The sequence below is a fragment of the Gouania willdenowi genome, chromosome 6 (genome assembly GCF_900634775.1).
Source record: "Gouania willdenowi chromosome 6, fGouWil2.1, whole genome shotgun sequence".
In the NCBI taxonomy this organism is placed as follows: Eukaryota; Metazoa; Chordata; class Actinopteri; order Blenniiformes; family Gobiesocidae; genus Gouania; species Gouania willdenowi.
Window position 1 is genome coordinate 4794448 of NC_041049.1, and position 17375 is coordinate 4811822.

The 17375-nt window shown below is 39.6% G+C and overlaps 1 protein-coding gene across 1 annotated transcript in view; it reads left to right on the forward strand.

Annotated features, from left to right (window-relative positions):
- The first annotated feature begins 290 nt into the window (after window positions 1-290).
- Window positions 291-17375, forward strand: part of LOC114466054 (G1/S-specific cyclin-D2-like) — a 58158-nt gene continuing 41073 nt past the window's right edge. The window contains exon 1 of the mRNA XM_028451495.1: window positions 291-386. The gene's annotated coding sequence lies outside the window, so the exon portion shown is untranslated. The remainder of the gene's footprint in view (window positions 387-17375) is intronic.

Consider the following 17375-nt stretch of genomic DNA (forward strand, 5'->3'; position numbering starts at 1 on the left):
AGCTACAGTGGGGGGTCTCCACTCTCTGGAACCTTTATTTTGGGGGTCACAGGCTGAAAAGGTTGAGAACCACTGAGGTAAACTGAAGTTTTCATTCACAGAGCAGCTAAATGTGCTTTACATGGTTAAATATGAAATTGGCTGTGCCCTGGCTGAGTTTATTGTTGTTAGCTATAGCAGTGCTGTAGCCTCTGTTTTACCACCTTTATTTATTGATCTACTTAACTTATATTTACGTTGAGTTACCTTCAGTTATTTATTTAAATCAATGAACCTAAGTAGAGGCAGCTGCAGGCCTAGGCCTACTGTTTTTTTACTTTACTGATTGTTAGCATTAGCTTTCATTTCAAGCTAGAGCAACGCACTTCATTTACAACCAGCAAACGGTAAGTAAGCGCTTGTTATTGTATTTCACTGAATTATTTATTCATGGATTACTTTTAGCATTAGCTTGTGTCCAGTGAGCAACAGCTATTGATCATTTTAGCATGATACTAGCATTAGCATTAGCCAAAACTTCACAGGCAACCAGAAAGCTCTGATGATGGATGAGAGTACATTTTGACATCAGATTTGTAGTTATTTTCCATTTATCTAGAATTTGTAGTTAGTAGTAGTAGTTAATAATAGTTATTTTAGTCTTCAGATCTATGTTCCACATTGATGGGCCACAGTGGATTTGAACCAGCGACCCTCCAGTTACAAAGACACTTCCTTAAGCGTCACCACTGTAGATGTTGAACTTTGGTAAATAGGAAAACACAAACTGAAGACATAGTCTGCTGCTTGACTTGATGAAGTGATGTGGACTAGGCAGAACCTGGGTGGTTGAAGCTATTCAAAGTCTGGGTCTTATTTTCTTGTACAGGTAAATGTATGTGAGTTTCTTTAAGAAGCAGCAGTGATTCGTGTTGTATGAAAGCTTATCTATCCCCAGCGAGTTCATAAAATTTTCTTTCAGGAGTGAGAAGGGGAGTCCTTTCAACATTTATCTCTCCCTTCCCGTGTTTGCATGTCCTCCCCGAGATTCTTGCCAATTTGTGTGTAATAAATACAACATCTGCTGGGTTTTCTAGGAAATAGTTCATCGGACGCTGCAGCTAAAAAAAAAAAAAAAAAAAAAAGAATCAGGCCTCTGAAATCTGGTTTATAGCAGTGCTGTGTTTGATCCTTGTCTTCTATTTAGCTCAGAATAGCATTTGGTACTGGTACTTAGCAGCTAATCAGAAATACTCAAGCTCTGTATTTACGCAGCTTTTTTAAACCTACTATAAAGCAGATGTTCATTGAAAAGGAGATACAAACCCATACAGTCTCGCTGTTCCCAAATATTTAGATTTGCAACAAAACCAAGTCATCATGTATTTTTTTGTATTTGTATTTGTTTCTAGTCCCTGAGAAATCCAATTCTTTTAATGTACAATAGGTTTTTATAGCATTTTTATTGTTGTAAATGAATGAATATCATCCCAGTTGTATGAGTTCAGAGATCCCTTACTTGTGTAGCCTAAAGCGGGCAGTGTTCATACTGTGGGATAACTTTTATTTTGTAACATTCTCCACCAGATTCCTGTTGCTTACTGTACCTGTGAAATTGACTAGTTTAAGCAAAAATCATCCTAATCAGAGATGCGTACACAGCACACTTAATTAGAAATGCTCCAAGACCGGCAATGCAAGCAAATGACCCTTATCAAATTCTAAACACTCTACGATCCGTCGGCGTGAATGGACCCTCAATCAATCAGCCAACCGCGAAGAAAAAGATCAGGAACTACGACATTTAAAGGTCTCATTTTATGAAAACCAAATGTTTTCTGGCCCGCCCTGCTCCCACCCACTTTGTGGCTGAGCTCATGCTGCTTTATAAACACGAGACAGAGCGTGGGGCTGTACAAAATACATATAGCACTGAGCAAAGGATGCTAAAATGCTCACCTTCATTGCAATGTCTGTTTACATGTCAATCACAGCAGAGAGCTTCCTGGAGGCGTGGCTTTTCCAGCTCAGTGCCGCTTCAAATTCCTCATCAAAGTGGGAACGCGTCATCAAATTGTAGCGAGGTGTTTGGGCTCGCCCTGCAGTAAGAAAGGAGCAAATCACGCTGTAACTAACGATTGAGGTAATCAATGAAAAAAACACTTTGGGAATGTGTATGAAACCCTAATAGCACTTTTATGATGTTTAAAGCACAGAAAAATTGATTTAACTTAGCATAGACCCTTTAAGTACAGGTGAACGATTGCGGGACCCATGCAGCATTCCCGAAAACGAGTGGTCATCCGATGTGCACTCCTGGCCCGATGTTCAATGGCCAGGCATTTATACATATCTGATAGAAAAACCCAGTGTATATACGAAAGAAAACCTAAAATCATTAAGTCTATAGATGCTTATAACAGTTGATATGAACAGGCAGATAGTCGGGCTGCTGTACTCCTGTTTCCGAAGGTTTCCGTGTATTCCTGCATATTCTGATCAGTTTCAACGGATGAGTTTTTATCTCTACATTAAGTCTCCTCCTCACTGTCCCATGTCTGTATATCAGTCCATTTACAGCTTTTTGAGGTCACTTTTTACTGGATCCAGATTGAGATAGCGCTCTCTCCGCTCCCGTGCACCATCGCGTCAGTCGCGATTACGTTGACACGATCGCTTCGGAACAAACGTTAACTTTGTTATTTGAGAACTTTATGCTGTTTATTTCTATCATAAACCGGCACACCATCCGGTATGTAAAATTTAAGTCCTGGATTGTTTGTACTCCTATTTGTTTCAATCAGCAACGCAAACAAAAGTGTTTCAATGCTAGTACAATGCAGTTCTCCGATTGTTTTGCACCGAGCCTGCGCACGCATACACCTATTTTAGTATGCATACGTCACACAAAATGGATCTATAGGACCTTTAAATGTGATAAAGTATAAGTGGCTTTAAACTAGCATGTTGTGGTACTGGGTTTCAAGAAAAAACAGATTCTCATTAGTCCTATTTAAAAAGAGTTGGATCAACTATGTTACCAATGTTGTCACTATTATATTTACGTAGATTGATAAACTTGTTTCTTTTTGGTGTAGTTCATTGTCTTATTTTGTGTTTCTTTTCACAAATAAAGTGTGTATATCTTCTTATTAGAGGGCAAAGTCAGGAACATTGTAGTTGAACGAAAGCTGTTTCTGGGCTCAAAGTTCCTATTTACTGCCAGAAAGTATTTCTAATCTGGGGAAGTACAGGTGGCTAAGCTAGAAGCTAAAGAGGACCGAGTGAACACATACAGCATGAAGGGGTTTGAGCTAGCCATTCCATCCCCGCAACAGCAGCTGGATTTTAATGTTAACCAATGACAGCTTGACATGGTATGTGTTAGAAAACATGACATCTGTTTCGACAGTGGAGTCGCTTTAAAGAGCGGCTAATGAGCATGATAGCATGTCGAGACGGTACTTGATTGGCAAAACATATGCCACAATGTAACGCAATAAAAACAATTTGAATGCTAAATGAAAGGAAACCCTAAAGTAAGACAAATACCTACACAATAAACACTTAAAAAATAACTTAAAAGTACAGTGCAGTAACTATTTTTCAGTAACTAGCACAACACTCTAGTTTGGAATCTTCCTCCCACTTTGGTTCTGCTTAGACTGTTGTGAACCTGGGTGGGTTCACTAGAATTATCTACGGTTCAGACAGAGTCTACCTGAATCAGAGCCGTGGGAGTCTGAAAACAGCCACAGGAGGTGATGGGAGGCCCCTTGGTGATTTTGGTCCTGACATTCAGGGATATATGCCCCTAATGCCTCACCCTTGTCTTCAGAAACCTGTCGTTACCCTTCGGCGAGCGCCTTATCTCTGCGCCCTATCATCAGACTCAGGATCAGCAGTCCTCACAGAAGCCCCCGCTGCTCAGGTTGCAGCAGAAATGGCTTTTTCTGACAAGCCGGTGTACTGTCTGTGTGTCCGCCGCTAAAGGTTTCTCTTCAAAGTAAAACCGACCTTGAGAAGTGCTTTAGTAATTATGTTTATTACCATACAACAAACTACCAAATAAAACAGCTTCTCGTTCTGGCTCATTGATGTTTCAGAAAAAAAAACTGCACCTCAGGATTATTAAACATATCAAAATAACTCATGCAATCACCTGGCATCTCTGATATTAAAAATCCTCCTTCATTTGTGTTTTTAAGTACAGGAATGAAAGGAATTGCACCTTGAGGCAAACCGTTGCCTCATCATTCCAGCTTCTTGGCTGCGATAAGCCTCCAAACAACCTGTTAACTGCTGCACTCTTCAGCCTGTGCACGCATGTCAATCAGTTGCTACATCAGCACTCCAGATAATAAATGTGTCTGAGGAAAGTCAAGAGGTTGAAGTTATAGAAAAACTGGTTAACGCGCAAGTACCAGACAGCTGGTTGATGCTCCCGCTAATAAATTTATCAGGAAAATGACTGTGAGAGGTGGTATCAGTGGATTTACAGCAAAAATATTTACTTACTTACTAACTTATTTATTGTTGGAGGAAATGAAGGGAAATATTCCCGGGTGCCTTTTTAGGAAGGTTCAAACATTAACAGCATTGGTGGAGTAAAGGTTTTAGGGATATTTTACCTAGTGCTGTCAAGAGATTGAAAGAATTGTGCGATTAATTAATCATGCTCTGTAATAAATTTATCTAATTAATCCCTTTTTTTAATTGCATCTAAAAATTGCTAAGAAATGCCCTCAACTTGAGGTATTCTCATTTAAATTACGTTATTGTGGCAGATCAAAACACTGATATATAACAAAGTGGCTTCATAAAGTCATTTATTGTTTGTTTTTAACAGACTAGAACAGATGTTGCCATTTACATTCCGCTGTATTTGACACTAGTCCCAAAAGCTACGTGTAATATTGCTGTATAATTTTGTCAATCTCCAAATAACAGGAAATAGAAATGAAATATAATGTCATATATAGTGTTATAAGTTGGCACATCATAAATAGTAAAAACACTTTTCTGACACCGAACTTGTTGCTTTTTCTCTCCTTCAGATAATAATATTTATCCAGTGAGTTTGTTCATTTGTCAGTCACAGCGTGCTCACGGCATGTAGCAGTTAGCACTGTCCGTGCTAGCTGTCCATGCTAGCCAATACATTGAGGTAGTAGCGAAGGCTGCAACACTCCTGTGATAAGGCAAACTCTTTCTTGCACAATTAGCACAAAACTAGGCTTTAGTTTTTCATCCGGTGTTTTTAAAAGCCAAAATTAACACAAACGAAGCTGAGCAGCTTGGCAGTCTCCCATCTTGTATTGTAGTCTGTGCATCAGCATTATGGGTATACCGGGAACTCTTGAAATGAGAAAGGTTCCGTGCTGTTTGGAGTGCTAAAAAAAAAAAAGCGATTAGCGGTGTTATTTTCTTAGCGCGTTATTTTTTCCTGTAATTAATTAATTAATCAATTGCAATTAACGCGTTAAAGTGACAGCCCTCATTTTACCAAGGACAATTGGTATATATATCAACTTACCAATGTTATGTGCATTTTTACCTAACAGTATCAATTAGGTAAGGGTACACCCAGGGGTATACAAATATTGTCATAGGGGGTACGTGGATAAAAATTGCATGACAATCTTGGAAATTAGAATATAAATAGACCAGCTGTCAGGAGCCTCCATGCACCTCTTTAAGAGGTGGTGACAGGGAATCTATCTTATCAACAGATTGTTCAAAAAGTGCAAATATGAGGAGAACAACATTACTTTGCACTAGCCAAAACGTGCTTGATTGCCACCACGTACTTGCGTGAAAGTGGATTTTCAGCTTTGAAAACATCACACACAGAAGCGCCAAAAAGACACAATTACAACAAAATTCAAAGACATATCAAAGAAGGCCTTGAAACATGATTCGTTCACGTCATTCTTTACAGTTTAGCTCGTCGCAGATGACGTGAAACGACCTTGGGTAGATCTGATTCAGAAACAAAGTTCCAGGTGGTGGTGGGGAAGAGGAGAAGGAGGAGGAGAAGGGGGACGGAGCGTGAGTCAACGCAAACATCTTGGAGAATAGTTATATAAGCCGGCCTTGAACGACTGGCTTGGAGAGTCAAATGAGATAACGATTTGTTTTTTGATCAAGCTAAGCACAAATTTCCTTCAGCCTTTGGGTCCATCTCTCAAGCAGTAAATCCAGTATGGTGGCCTTATCTCAAAAGCTGAGCAGTGTAACTTCTCCAAGTTGGATTCCAATTCACGAGACGTTCCAAAGTAGCATCCTGCTTACTTTTGAGTATGTTTATCGCATGAGTCTGAGTGTAAAGAGCCCTGCACAATCTATCAGAAATGACTGGCAGCCTTCCCAAAACAGCTGCCAACATAATCCAGATTTTGCAATAGGTTAAGAAACTGCCAGCTCCAATCAGCAGCATACCTGCTACCATATTTCCAATTATGTAGACGTCTTCCACGTCCTTCATCATGTGTCCCGCCCCAGACGTTCCGTCCGGACAGGCGGACTCACCTCTGCCTGTTATTTTTGTCAAAAAAAATATGGTCCATTGCATTGAGAGACCAGCTGATAAATTCCATAATTTTTGTTTTTGGATAGAGATGTAGAGACAGGCTCCTATTAGAATCTGTGCTTACAGATTATTATTCTTTTTTAAATGACAAATTTTGCTGTAGGGCTGCATTGTATATGACATTACATTATTATGTTTTTTAAGTGTGCAGGAGTATGAGGTACATGGCTTCAAGTTAAATGTCTGACGGACTAACAGGACTGTGAAAAGTTTGGGAACCACAAAACAAGTACTGATAGTTAAAGACTCTAAAATAACAACAATAAGATAAAACCGTTGACTGGGAATCAATCTTAAGCAGGACACAAACTCACAACCCTTGGCTTGCAAACTGAAATTTATAGCATGTGATCCATGTGATTGATGTATAATTACAGTCTTTAGCCAAAGCAACTAATATTTTCAGCATAAAAATACCTGCAAAAATAATAAATAATATTAAAATGTTGATTAGCTTCTAGGGCTAAAACCGAACCGAAACCGAAACCATGAATGAAACGTTCAAATAAGTCGTTGTGTTGTCACAGATGACAAAAGAAACCATTCCTTTCCATGACATTATCATGTTTCCCCGTGAGATCATGTTGGAATTGAATTGAAATAAATGTTACAAAAAAGACAAACATTATTAATACTTGGCTCGTAGAATGTCAGAGAAAAATGTCAGAAGGCAGCTCGGTTGACGTATTCTATTCCCCATGTTTTATTGGAAGCTTCCGCACCAATCTTGCCCAATTAAAGAGTCTTGATTCCATCTTGGCATTCTGCAAACCATGCAGTCAAAGGATTTGACTACATTTTATACCAGATACGAACCATAATGAAAGAATCCGTTTTTGAATGCTGGTCTCATTTGAGAATATTCTTTTTCAAACAAAATAGATCACCCATTCACCTACCCTTATGGGAAATGAAATAATCTGTATTAAAATGGTTAAAGTTTAGCAAGTATGGACTTATGTTGTTTGGGTTTAAGTAATGAAGATAGACAGGATCCTTGAGGAGAGACGTAAAGCATTTTTTCTATCATTTGAAACCATCCCAGAGTTCAAACATTATGTTTTCTAATGAGCGTCTATAAAAGGGTAACAGGCTCGACCTATGTCCTGCCACTCTCTTGCGAGGTGGGTTGGGCACCTTGAGAAGTGAGCCATCCATTGTAGAAGCTCTTTGACCTGCTCGCTCCTCCAGCCTCTCCTATTTCCGCACAAAGACTCTCTAATGCCAGGTAGCTGGTTCTGGCATTCCTGTTGCATTCCTCCATGAGGAAGTTGCTGGGATCAGGATGAAAAATGCCTGAAACAAAGACCCACACTCATTCACAGGGTTTAGGGTTCTGTGGGAAAGTCCTGCCTGGACAGAGGTTGGATGGCAGAGGAATGCGATGCGGCACAGGTCTCACAGTCTCTGTGATACAGACGCATTGACAAGTCTGAGGTCTCCTTACAGCCGTCTTGAAAGAGGGTGATGGGACTTTTGATAATAATCTTGCAATTTATCTTCATTACACACGATAGCTGAGTCATAAAGCTTTGACGAAACGTGTGGGCGGAGAGCTTGGTCCAAACCCAAGTTGTTTAATTCTTGTTTTGTGAAGACAAAGGTGCAGTAAAACTGACCTGTTTGACCTTCAGACTTTGGCTTTGTTCACATTGTTTGCTTTAAATTAGCACTGATTTCTGACTTCAATAAATTATAAAAGATTCATCACTAACATGCAAAGCCATTATGACCATTGTTGAGGTATCGCAGGACTCAATATGAATTTCAATCTATTTGGTGACTTAGAACAGTGTTTTTAGGGCATTGAATGTTACCAGCTGATAACGGACACCATTAACTGAGCACAGGATAAAAGAAATATTTGGCTTTTAACATTTGCCACGAAGCACAAAATATTTTTTAACTACTCCAGCCAACATTGCACACCAATTCTCAAACAACCTCAAAGTGCGTGTGCTCTGTCTTTAACATTTAATGAATTAGTTAGGCCTAATAACGTATCATATAACAAAATCAGATCAAATGTATTATTTAAAAAGCAAAAAGTCTAAGAAAACTGAAAATTTAAACAAAAACTGGCACTTTTATCTCAGTGTGCGAAACACCTGTTCTGATGTTTGCTACATCAATCAGTGTTGAGCTTTCATAAGAATTTAGATCGATCTGTATTTTGATAGTGGCAGATCTCGATGGGTTCGGTGCATCATTTGTGGCAATCCTTAAAGTTGATGTGTTCAGAAGCTTGTTGGGTCTTCTTGTTCCGTATCGTATGGAAAGCTGGAAAAAGTCGTTTGAAATTTTAGTCCAAGGTTACGGACTTATAAACTGCCTACATAATATCAGTTTGGGAAATTCAGGACTAGCTGTTGGAAAGCATTGGTGGGCTGGGACCCAAAAGTGGGTTATGGATTTTGTGACTTTATTTTGAAGGAGATACGTACGTGTCATTCCTGAAGTGATTTTGTGCTTCTTCAAAGAGTTTTTCTCTATCTATTATATCTAATGCAGGGATTCACAAACTCTTTGGATCCAGGGACCCTTTACTAGGACTAGTAGTAGAAATTAACTTAAAGAATACCTGTACTAGTCTTCAAAACAATGTCAATAATATCAATCAATGTGGTCCTATAGGTAAGATACTGTCACTTAAAGGGCTGTGAAGTTTAGTGTGAAACTATTAGAGGGGTCCACTTATGAAGACTATGTAGGACTTCATCGTTGCATGGAACCCACATTCCTGCCAATCCCAATAGCTCCTCTCAGCAAGATAATGCACAAAGGACAGAGACAGTTACAATTCCTGTAGGTCTCCAAGTCTTCAGGAAGAGGTTATAATTACAAGTCATAGAGGTTTATTATTGTAACACTAAGCAATCAGTTTCTCTCCTTGATCATAAATCACCATGTATCAAACCACTAATTATTCCATTTGTCGAGGTATGAGGTCCGTTCATTTACTGCTGCATGGCAGGTTAAATGCCTGACCTGACTTTACCCCTCACCCTCCCCTGAGCCATATCTGAACCGCACCTTGAGAAGATTTACTGAGGAATTCACCACTGAAGCCTTTTCACTCTCCCACAACAAATGCCGACAGATACTCTTCAGCGATGGGCGAAGGCAGCCGCCTGATGAGTGTAATTTACTTTAAATGATGGTTGGGTCATTCGAAGCTCCAGTCTTTGGTGCTTTCATGTTTAAGCAGATTTGTTGATTGCCGACTGAGGTAATTACCCTCAGGGCCTTGAGGCCAGGCTGGAGAGCTGACATTGCTTCATTGTCCATATTCAACTTTGGTCGTGTGGGAATAATCTGAACTGTTATATGAACAGTCTAAAGATATTTGTCACACCCTCCTCACTTTGTTAAGTTTTAAAAAGGAATATAATCAAATTTGCCAAGAAACGTGTGTCACATCCTTGAGTTAAAAGCTTTCTTGTAAATCTTTGAACAGATGTGGGGTTGAGACACAATATTTCCTCTATAAACCCATCATCTGTTCACTCCACTGACAAGCTAACACTAATTTACCTGAGTCAGAATGACACCATGGAATTTGTACTAGTGTTTTATATGAACTACGACACAACAAGGCCACAGTATAAATCCTCCAAACTCCAAACTAGTCAGTGTCTGCTTGGATTTGCTTGCTATTAAACAGTTGCCCCCTGAATTTAAATAGGTTTGACACACCTGAAAAGAATGGTCTGCATATTATGTTGTATTAAATTAAAAGAGGGGCTGTAATCAAAAATGTATAAATGTAAATTACACCCTGTGCCTGTTTATAGTGCTCAATGTCTTTGTCTGCCAGTGAATGCATCACGTACAGAGGAAGTGGAAACGTAAAGATGTATATTAACAAAACCCTAGTCGATGGGTGATTTGTTAATAAACAGGAAGGATTCCCTATTGTTTCTGAACATTCGTGTGGTTTTTGCGCTGACCTTGCATTCTGCAGTACCTGCAATCAAAGTCAATCTCCAAACACCAACCAACAACGACAGTTTTCTGACAGTTGTTGATAAACCATTCTTCTTCCAAGGCCCAGTCTGATTTTTTCACTCGCAGATTAAATCACCCGCCTGTTCACCTCAACAATTGAATCCCTCATGTGTTTACTCTGGGAGCGGCTATCTGCCCAGGCGGTGCATCGCCGGGCCTGGGGTCTATTTGTAGTGTGTGGTTTTTGGGGCGTTGGATCGGGAGCATGCAGGGAAATGAGAGGAGATCTGCAGAAAGCCACAGGCCCCTTCAGATTTTCTGATGTGGGTTCAAGACTTCCTTGGAAACGTAGAGCCTTCTGAGATAGCACTTAAGTAGTCTCAGAAGTTTCACAAGTACGTGTGTAGTACGAGAACGATCCAGTGTTTGCTGATCCTCGCAACATTCAACTCTGACTCAATGTAGGGCTGGACGATATGGCCTTTTTAAAATATCGCAATATTTTCATACATCTCAATATTTTGCCTTTGCCTTGAGATGATGCTTTGATGCATACAATCAAACCAGAATGGCAATACTCAATATATACAGTATTGATGTTTTCTCTGTGATGTAATTGGGGTTTCTCCTAACTATTATAGCATAGATAATAGTTTCTTTTTTTTATTGGCAAACCCTTAAAACAAGGTAAGTCAGTTAAAACCACATGCCAAATGTCACACAGAGACATTTATTAACAGAAGTGTAGAGAACAATATCAACATTTAAAAAACAATTTATGTGCATTTGTGCACATTTTAAAAACAACTTCAGCCGATCAAAGTGCTGTACAGTTTTATTTCATTATTATAATTAGCTATCAATTATTTATTTATTTATTTATTATTACTGACAATTGTGATTCATCAGATACTATTATCCAAAGTGGCATACAGAATACATAAACAGTTACCACTACTAACACGCGCACACAGACACACACACACGCTGTACTGGTAACGTAAGATCAGAGTTGAGTCAGACCTACCGTCTTCCTGAGTTGTACTGAGCGCATGGACGGAGCTTTATGTTACTTTTCTGTTACCGTCCCGTCTGAAAAGACATATAAGCAGTGTTTGAGCTTCCACTGCAAATAATAAACGTGCTAACGAGTTGTTTTGAAACCTGTTCACAACGTTATCGACCCGCGGAGACCTCCGGATCTCTACAGCACGCACACACACACTCAGTGTTTTACTGAGCATTATGCCTGTCATAGACTTTCTTAATATGGGGACCATGTCTTTAATGATATGGTAAACCACAGTTTTCACTCGTTTTTTCGTAGGGCACAGTGGCTGTGTGTGACACATGGACACGGGAGAGGGAGAGGAGAAATAGGTGTGGACTTGCGGCTATGAAAATACATGTATTGCTATTTTAAGACCAAATGAACTATATCGATATAAACAACAATGTCCCGTGTGATATCATGCTTATAAATATATCGATATAAATTGAAATATTGATATATTGCCCAGCATTAATTTGAAACAAGATATTAAGAATTCAGGTTAGCTTTAAGTAGATATATCTGGACTGTGTTGAGACTCGACCAATTACAAGTTTGGGTTGAATTAAATATTGAATCATTCAATGAAAACCAGAGTCTGCTGCTGGGCTTCTTGTCGGAACACCACGCAGATAGCCACTTGATTGATGGCTCCTGGAGAAACCTGTAACTTTAACAAAGAACCCAGGTACAAACCAATATACTTGCCTGATAGAATAGAAAGATAAAGGATCATGGTATAGCATTGCAGTCTACTAAGATACTGAATAGCAAATGCCAGCTGCAAGCAAAAGTGGGTGAAGACAACGAGAATAATAGGGCAAGCAGATACGGGCTAAAGCTAACAAGCAACAAGCTACCAACTTCTAAAGGTTAACACTAGAGTGGATGAAATGGAGAGGCGAATTGAGAAGTCAGAGGCAAGGATTTAAAACACAGAAGGCATTATGTTGGAGATGCTAAAGCTACATGCTAAATTAGAGATTGAGTTAATGGATCTATAGAGCAGCTCCAGATGTGAAAATGTGCAGATTTACAGTCACCATCGTTGGTTTTTGTGGAAAGTTTCCTCTAGTTTCTTCGTTCAGTAGCCCTACAGCTGCCAGAAGATGCTCCGCTCTTTCTAGCTTTGAGGCGCCCCCCATGCAAGATGATGTTTGCGCCCCCTGTTAGCATAACTTCATTGAGACATTGCTAATCCATGAAATGGTCCAAGACCTGCTGAATGATTGGTATCTGTCAATTATTCCCATCAGTCGAATGATCTTGACTCTAAAGCACACGTCAAAGACATTAGCCACAGCTTATGATATCTAATGTATGATATACATTTAGCGTATAACAGATAAAGGCTGGTATGTTCCATTTTTCATAGTTAAAGCACGGCCTCAGCTGAGGCTCTGTGTAATTGCATCATCCGCCTATAGCTAGAAATGCCAATAACAACTGTATGACATCACATCCAGCTGAAAATTACTTATCCCAGCTGGTTGTGTTTCAAGAAATAAAATTTTCATAAAATTGAACTTTCATAAAAACGGTCTTTTGTTCATTAGTAATACATAAAACTAGTAAAGTACCCTTTGACCATATTCAATTTCCGTTTCTCTCACGTTGTTTCTCAACTCTAATGAAGGGAATGTGACGTGTCTAAGTTATAATTTAGAAGATAAATGCACACAATAGCTTGGGAAACACTAAGCTGAAGCAGTGAATGTTAACCCCATAAAAACAATCAGAGTGAGTTCTTGTAGCGCTGCTGTGTGCTGCCTTTGCAGGAATGAGGGAGTGTCGCATTAACCGAAAGGACAGACGGTATCACACAGGTGATTTCTCCTACGGGTGAGGCACACTATAAAGGCTCAGCTCTTAAATGTCACTTCCGTCTGTGTCTGTGAAATGCAGAGCACAGGCATTCCCACTGTTTTCTCATGGGCTGTTATCAGTCTTATTCAAACAAGGTGCTGGTTCCTAAGGCAAACAGTCAACTATTATCGTGGCCATCTCTGGTGCTGCTCGCTCTCCGCAGCCTGCAATGCATTAGAGGCCACTTAAATGGATTGTGAGTTTAGAAGAAGAAAAAAATGTTCATGCATTCATGGATATTCAAAGTTGCCTTTTTTTCCTTCCTTCATACGCTCCTGCTCTTTGTTAGGTGAATGAGGCGGCTGAGAGGCCCAGCTTGTTTCATCTGCAGCCTGTTATGGCAAACTGGGAGGATGACATCATATTGGTCTCCAAGCGGCGGTTGTTAATTGGCCCGCTCTCCTCCTTCAGCGGCACGGGCCAAACAGAACACACAAGTGGAGCCAGGCACAGGGTTTTTCCAGAATGGCTGATGGGGCCTCAGAGCAGACATAGAGCCAAGAGGCCTCCAGAAAGGGGCTGAGCTGCACCAACTGTAAATGTCAGAAATGAATGAAGGGCCTCAGCTCCAAATGAAACCTGATATGAAGCACTGCTAACAGGAACTTTGATCTGCTGCACAATCTGGCGCTGCAGTTGTCTCGGATAATTGTGCCCATTCTGCTTCTTCATGTGACTCTGCAGAAGGTTTTTTCGCGCACTCGTTCTTGGAGTCAGCCCACACATTGTTCCATTACAGGCCCAGTGAAGGGCTGCACCTCTGGGCTGCAGCGGAGCCTCAGGCGGTGACTGTTTGTTATACAGCTTTAGCCTTTGAAGCCTCTGAAAAAAAGTGTAATTGGGACTGTAATACTGAGGTCAAATATTTTCTCCAGCACTCCCTGATGAGTAGATATCCTGTCATCGCTCTCCAGTCTCCAATAGGTGGCGGTAATCCACCCGTAGGCGGCTTTTACAGCACAATACTAATCAATGTGTCACATGAGGAAAGTATACTGTGGCTGTGTTCAAAATGTCACACTGTATTAAACACTACAAACTCAATGAGTACATACTGTCTACTATATACAATAAGCATGATTAGGATGATGACCATTTCCACTGAAATATACTTCCAAGTTTCTCTTGAAGCACACTGTGGCTAAATATCTCAGTTGGTTCTCATAAAGCATTTTAAGTGAGAAAGTGACCATGTAGAATATCAACAAGTGCTCATTTGATTTATAAAACTCGCGGAAAGCCCATTTCATGCCGAAACTTCAAAGCTGAAAATCAAACATCTACTCTTCAAAACAAAAGCATGTCATCTTGTTTTCCTTTAGTTTTTTTTAAACTCTTTTGTAAATAGGGCTCTTGTTTTGAAGTTAACTGTAAGTTTTGTCTGTAGCACAATGGTGGGTCTCTGAAAATTTCTGAAATGTTAGCATGAAATTTGTTTCCACGAGTTTTATGGATCAAATGAGCACATGCTGATATTCTACTTGGTCACTTTCTCACTTAGAATGCTTTATGAGAACCAACTGAGATATTTAGCCTCAGCGTGTTATAATTGTACTTCAGAAGCTTTGAAGAATGGAAATGTTTGGAAAGTTGGAAACATACATTTAAAACTTTAATAATTTAAAGGACTGCCCAGATCTGCCAACTGCCAACATCTTTTTTGTAAATTTGGGACGATCTCTGCATAGATCCAAGCATGGACAGCCATGTTCTCAACTGGTGGGCCGGGACCCAAAAGTGGGTCATTTTATACATAGTTCACAGCTCCAAGGAGATTCTCAGACCCAAGATTGAGAACCACTGATCTCTGGATAAAACCTACAAATGAGATAGGCAGGGATATGAGACATGAATTTCATGTAACTGCCTTTTTTTTTGTGTAACTGGATGGACGTTGGGTCTGTAATCCAAGTCAGTTGAAAACCATTGACTTTTATGTTATGTAATGTAAATCACAAGGCATCACTCTAAAGGAAACTCTCGGCATATGTGAACAATGGGCAGAGGTTGAACCATCTGGAGAGAAGATTAAACCTGTTTGAGGTTCACATTTAAGTCCTGGAGTTTAAATCCCATCAGCGGGACAGTAACCAATGAAAAAGACTACATTTGTTTGTTTTCAGGCATGTATTTGATGTGGCAATCTGAGTGAGTTGTCATTCTTTGCAGTGGATGTGTTAGTGGGACCCGCGTCTCCCCTGTGGCCAATTTCTAGCAACACATGTGGCCAGCGTGAGGTGCCAAGCACCTCTGCTCTATAATAAAACTCTGGTTTTATTATCTTTTATTGGAGCTGCTCAGTCATGCCTCCATGTTTCCTGCCATGTCGTGGTTGTGTGCAGATCTTGTGATTGCAGCATGTGAGAATGACATAAATCTCATTGTTATCATCTCAAAGAGCAGCCGTGAGAACATGTTTGGCATCACAAAGGCAGTGTGGGAAAACACGCAGCGTCTAAAGAGGGTGCAGTGCTCGGCGTGTTGGCACGCGCCCGCCTGCCCGCTCGCCTTTTGCCCGTTGTTGTTTCTCCACATCAGCCACAGATAAATGGGTGTCATTTTGTGAAGGGACGCTCTTGTGTGAATGACAGCGGTTTGATCTCAAGTTTCAGTTTATACAAGATATTCACTTATTTTTTGTCCATGTTTTGTGGAACTTACAGGAATTTTATGGGGAATTTAATGGAATGTGGGATTTTTTTTATTTTTTAAAGTGAGTTCTTTCCACAATTTGTGATAAACAAACAATTGACTTTGTGAATTTAAAAGGACTGAGATATCTACAACCGAATTATTTGGTAATTTACACAATAATCAGTGTTTTTTTTTCTGTTATTTTAACTTTCTACTGCAGGCCCAATTGGATGCTCTAAGCAGTGGTTCCCAAACTTTTTACAGTCCCGTACCCCTTCAGACATTTAACCTGAAGCCTTGAACCCCCTACTCTTGCACAATTAAAAACATAATAGTGTAATGTCATATACAATGTAGCCCTACAATGAAATTTGTCCCTGAATTTGACCTTATTGTGGAAAGCAATGTTGCTTTTGTTATATTTGCACTTTTTTGATTAGATAGTTTCACCGTCACCACTAGAGGATAATCTTACAGAGGCTATGTGTGTAATTTGTGGCAACAAATGGAGGCTCCTGACTGCTGCTCAATTTATATTCTAGTATTTTCCAATGTCGTCACGCTGTTTTTTTGTTTTTTTTACATATCCCCGATGAAAATGTGCTGGGGATACTCGTACCCCACTTTGGGAACCTAGGCTCAACCAAAAGCATTGGTTTACAAACTTTTTTTGCTCAAGTACCCTCTTTCTCTTATTTCTGAATCGAAGTACCCCCTTTGTCCGACTACAACATTTTGCTTAGAAAACTATTTAAAAACAGCAATAGAACATAATGATGGAATGAATGAGTGATAACACATTTTAAAGAATCTCATTTTGTAAATAAGTGGAAAGAAACAGTATTTATTTCAATGGTTCCCAACCTTTTTTTGAATCATGACCCCATTTTAATGTCAAGAATTTCTGGCGACCCCATAGAATTTTTGTTCTTCCTAGAATTAGTTTTTGATCATGTTTGAGCTCAGATATATTTTTTACTGCATTTTAGTTGATCTAGATTTATATTTCACAAAGTGAAAGTATAGAAATATTGTTTAGAATTGTGTGTTGTTTTAATAATTAAAAAAAAAGAATAATAATAATGAAAAATTAAAAATCTGTTTTAATCTTTCAAAGTTTTCAGGCGACCCCACATGGGGTCCCGACCCCAAGGTTGATAAACAATGATTTAATGATTCCTGAATAGATTTATTTAGCTTTTATCATTTCCAGTCATCTGACATGTGGGGTGCATGGGACCAAGACTGACACACTCTCTCTCTCTCAAGTACCCCTTTGTGGGGCCATCGCGTACCCCCATTTGA